Raw genomic sequence first — 5623 nt, forward strand, 5'->3', positions numbered from 1 at the left:
TTATGTTGGTGCGGCTTCGGAACTTTTAAATATCTCGATATATCTCGACAACTACGCTTCTGATCAAAAAATATCATAGAACATAAAAAGTAGGAAACTTAATTCTCTACAAAAAAGGTCTCTTAACATTTTGCCATAGCTCGTTTCGTTTCCGAGATATTTGCAGATTTATCTCAAGGGAAGGGGCCTAACGGACATATTTCGAGATATTTCTTCTTCTTGTTGTTCTTCTTCTGCACAGCTAAACTGGAAGTGGCATTTCCAGCTCGCAATAGTGCAGAGTTATCTCAAAGAAAGGGGCCACGGTGTTTCTGTATCTCTATTATGTTGGTGCGGCTTCGGAACTTTTAAATATCTTGATATATCTCGAGAACTACGCATCTGATCAAAAAATATCATAGAACACAAAAAGTAGGAAACTTAATTCTCTACAAAAAAGTTCTCTTAACATTTTGCCATAGCTCGCTTCGTTTCCGAGATATTTGCAGATTTATCTCAAGGGAAGGGGCCTGTCGGACATATTTCGAGATATTTCTTCTTCTTGTTGTTCTTCTTCTGCACAGCTAAGCTGGAAGTGGCATTTGCGGCTCGCACTAGTGCAGAGTTATCTCAAAGAAAGGGGCCACGGTGTTTCTGTATCTCTATTATGTTGGTGCGGCTTCGGAACTTTTAAATATCTCGATATATCTCGACAACTACGCTTCTGATCAAAAAATATCATAGAACATAAAAAGTAGGAAACTTAATTCTCTACAAAAAAGGTCTCTTAACATTTTGCCATAGCCCGCTTCGTTTACGAGATATTTGCAGATTTATCTCAAGGGAAGGGGCCTAACGGACATATTTCGAGATATTCCTTCTTCTTGTTGTTCTTCTTCTGCACAGCTAAACTGGAAGTGGCATTTCCAGCTCGCAATAGTGCAGAGTTATCTCAAAGAAAGGGGCCACGGTGTTTCTGTATCTCTATTATGTTGGTGCGGCTTCGGAACTTTTAAATATTTCGATATATCTCGAAAACTACGCTTCTGATCAAAAAATATCATAGAGCATAAATTGTAGGAAACATTATTCTCTACAAAAAAGGTCTCTTAACATTTTGCCATAGCTCGCTTCGTTTCCGAGATATTTGCAGATTCATCTCAAGGGAAGGGGTCTGACGGACATATTTCGAGATATTTCTTCTTCTTGTTGTTCTTCTTCTGCACAGCTGAGCTGGAAGTGGCATTTGCAGGTCGCAATAGTGCAGAGTTATCTCAAAGAAAGGGGCCACGGTGTTTCTGTATCTCTATTATGTTGGTGCGGCTTCGGCACTTTTAAATATCTTGATATATCTCGAGAACTACGCATCTGATCAAAAAATATCGTAGAAGATAAAACGTAGGAAACTTAATTCTCTACAAAAAAGGTCTCTTAACATTTCGCCATAGCTCGCTTCGTTTCCGAGATATTTGCAGATTTATCTCAAGGGAAGGGGCCTGTCGGACATATTTCGAGATATTTCTTCTTCTTGTTGTTCTTCTTCTGCACAGCTAAGCTGGAAGTGGCATTTGCGGCTCGCACTAGTGCAGAGTTATCTCAAAGAAAGGGGCCACGGTGTTTCTGTATCTCTATTATGTTGTTGCGGCTTCGGAACTTTTAAATATCTCGATATATCTCGACAACTACGCTTCTGATCAAAAAATATCATAGAACATAAAAAGTAGGAAACTTAATTCTCTACAAAAAAGGTCTCTTAACATTTTGCCATAGCCCGCTTCGTTTCCGAGATATTTGCAGATTTATCTCAAGGGAAGGGGCCTAACGGACATATTTCGAGATATTTCTTCTTCTTGTTGTTCTTCTTCTGCACAGCTAAACTGGAAGTGGCATTTCCAGCTCGCAATAGTGCAGAGTTATCTCAAAGAAAGGGGCCACGGTGTTTCTGTATCTCTATTATGTTGGTGCGGCTTCGGAACTTTTAAATATTTCGATATATCTCGAAAACTACGCTTCTGATCAAAAAATATCATAGAGCATAAATTGTAGGAAACATTATTCTCTACAAAAAAGGTCTCTTAACATTTTGCCATAGCTCGCTTCGTTTCCGAGATATTTGCAGATTCATCTCAAGGGAAGGGGTCTGACGGACATATTTCGAGATATTTCTTCTTCTTGTTGTTCTTCTTCTGCACAGCTGAGCTGGAAGTGGCATTTGCAGGTCGGAATAGTGCAGAGTTATCTCAAAGAAAGGGGCCACGGTGTTTCTGTATCTCTATTATGTTGGTGCGGCTTCGGAACTTTTAAATATCTCGATATATCTCGAAAACTACGCTTCTGATCAAAAAATATCATAGAACGTAAATTGTAGGAAACATTATTCTCTACAAAAAAGGTCTCTTAACATTTTGCCATAGCTCGCTTCGTTTCCGAGATATTTGCAGATTCATCTCAAGGGAAGGGGTCTGACGGACATATTTCGAGATATTTCTTCTTCTTGTTGTTCTTCTTCTGCACAGCTAAGCTCGAAGCGGCATTTGCAGCTCGCAATAGTGCAGAGTTATCTCAAAGAAAGAGGCCACGGTGTTTCTGTACCTCTATTATGTTGGTGCAGCTTCGGAACTTTTAAATATCTTGATATATCTCGAGAACTACGCATCTGATCAAAAAATATCATCGAACATAAAAAGTAGGAAACTTAATTCTCTACAAAAAAGGTCTCTTAACATTTTGCCATAGCTCGCTTCGTTTCCGAGATATTTGCAGATTTATCTCAAGGGAAGTGGCCTGACGGACATATTTCGAGATATTTCTTCTTCTTGTTGTTCTTGTTCTGCACAGCTAAGCTGGAAGTGGCATTTGCAGCTCGCAATAGTGCAGAGTTATCCCAAAGAAAGGGGCCACGGTGTTTCTGTATCTCTATTATGTTGGTGCGGCTTCGGAACTTTTAAATATCTTGATATATCTCGAGAACTACGCATCTGATCAAAAAATATCATACTACATAAAAAGTAGGAAACTTAATTCTCTACAAGAAAGTTCTCCAAACATTTTGCCATAGCTCGCTTCGTTTCCGAGATATTTGCAGATTTATCTCAAGGGAAGGGACCTGACGGACATATTTCGAGATATTTCTTCTTCTTGTTGTTCTTCTTCTGCACAGCTAAGCTGGAACTGGCATTTGCAGCTCGCAATAGTGCAGAGTTATCTCAAAGAGAGGGGCCACGGTGTTTCTGTATCTCTATTATGTTGGTGCGGCTTCGGAACTTTTAAATATCTTGATCTATCTCGAGAACTACGCATCTGATCAAAAAATATCATAGAACATGAAAAGTAGGAAACTTAATTCTCTACAAAAAAGGTCTCTTAACATTTTGCCATAGCTCTCTTCGTTTCCGAGATATTTGCAGATTTATCTCAAGGGAAGGGGCCTGACGGACATATTTCGAGATATTTCTTCTTCTTGTTGTTCTTCTTCTGCACAGCTAAGCTGGAAGTGGCATTTGCAGCTCGCAATAGTGCAGAGTTATCTCAAAGAAAGGGGCCACGGTGTTTCTGTATCTCTATTATGTTGGTGCGGCTTCGGAACTTTTAAATATCTTGATATATCTCGAGAACTACGCGTCTGATCAAAAAATATCATAGAACATAAAAAGTAGGAAACATAATTCTCTACAAAAGAGGTCTCTTAACATTTTGCCATAGCTCGCTTCGTTTCCGAGATATTTGCAGATTTATCTCAAGGGAAGGGGCCTGACGGACATATTTCGAGATATTTCTTCTTCTTGTTGTTCTTCTTCTGCACAGCTAAGCTGGAAGTGGCATTTGCGGCTCGCACTGGTGCACAGTTATCTCAAAGAAAGGGGCCACGGTGTTTCTGTATCTCTATTATGTTGGTGCGTCTTCGGAACTTTTAAATATCTCGATATATCTCGAAAACTACGCTTCTGATCAAAAAATATCATACAACATAAAAAGTAGGAAACTTAATTCTCTACAAAAAAGGTCTCTTAACATTTTGCCATAGCTCGCTTCGTTTCCGAGATATTTGCAGATTTATCTCAAGGGAAGGGGCCTGACGGACATATTTCGAGATATTTCTTCTTCTTGTTGTTCTTCTTCTGCACAGCTAAGCTGGAAGTGGCATTTGCAGCTCGCACTAGTGCAGAGTTATCTCAAAGAAAGGGGCCACGGTGTTTCTGTATCTCTATTATGTTGGTGCGGCTTCGGAACTTTTAAATATCTCGATATATCTCGAAAACTACGCTTCTGATCAAAAAATATCGTAGAACATAAATTGTAGGAAACATAATTCTCTACAAAAAAGGTCTCTTAACATTTTGCGATATCTCGCTTCGTTTCCGAGATATTTGCAGATTTATCTCAAGGGAAGGGGCCTGACGGACATATTTCGAGATATTTCTTCTTCTTGTTGTTCTTCTTCTGCACAGCTAAGCTGGAAGTGGCATTTGCGGCTCGCACTAGTGCAGAGTTATCTCAAAGAAAGGGGCCACGGTGTTTCTGTATCCCTATTATGTTGGTGCGGCTTCGGAACTTTTAAATATCTTGATATATCTCGAGAACTACGCATCTGATCAAAAAATATCATAGAACATAAAAAGTAGGAAACTTAATTCTCTACAAAAACGGTCTCTTAACATTTTGCCATAGCTCGCTTCGTTTCCGAGATATTTGCAGATTTATCTCAAGGGAAGGGGCCTGACGGACATATTTCGAGATATTTCTTCTTCTTGTTGTTCTTCTTCTGCACAGCTAAGCTGGAAGTGGCATTTGCGGCTCGCACTAGTGCAGAGTTATCTCAAAGAAAGGGGCCACGGTGTTTCTGAAATCTATTATGTTGGTGCGGCTTCGGAACTTTTAAATATCTCGATATATCTCGAAAACTACGCTTCTGATCAAAAAATATCACAGAACATAAATTGTAGGAAACATAATTCTCTACAAAAAAGGTCTCTTAACATTTTGCAATAGCTCGTTTCGTTTCCGAGATATTTGCAGATTTATCTCAAGGGAAGGGGCCTGACGGACATATTTCGAGATATTTCTTCTTCTTGTTGTTCTTCTTCTGCACAGCTAAGCTGGAAGTGGCATTTGCAGCTCGCAATAGTGCAGAGTTATCTCAAAGAGAGGGGCCACGGTGTTTCTGTATCTCTATTATGTTGGTGCGGCTTCGGAACTTTTAAGTATCTTGATCTATCTCGAGAACTACGCATCTGATCAAAAAATATCATAGAACATAAAAAGTAGGAAACATAATTCTCTACAAAAACGGTCTCTTAACATTTTGCCATAGCTCGCTTCGTTTCCGAGATATTTGCAGATTCAGCTCAAAGGAACTGGCCTGACGGACATATTTCGAGATATTTCTTCTTCTTGTTGTTCTTCCTCTGCACAGCTAAGCTGGAAGTGGCATTTGCAGCTCGCAATAGTGCAGAGTTATCTCAAAGAAAGGGGCCACGGTGTTTCTGTATCTCTATTATGTTGGTGCGGCTTCGGAACTTTTAAATATCTTGATATATCTCGAGAACTACGCATCTGATCAAAAAATATCATAGAACATAAAAAGTAGGAAACTTAATTCTCTACAAAAAAGGTCTCTTAACATTTTGCCATAGCTCGCTTCGTT

This window comes from Osmia lignaria, unplaced genomic scaffold (assembly GCF_051020975.1).
Source record: "Osmia lignaria lignaria isolate PbOS001 unplaced genomic scaffold, iyOsmLign1 scaffold0030, whole genome shotgun sequence".
Classification (NCBI taxonomy): Eukaryota; Metazoa; Arthropoda; class Insecta; order Hymenoptera; family Megachilidae; genus Osmia; species Osmia lignaria.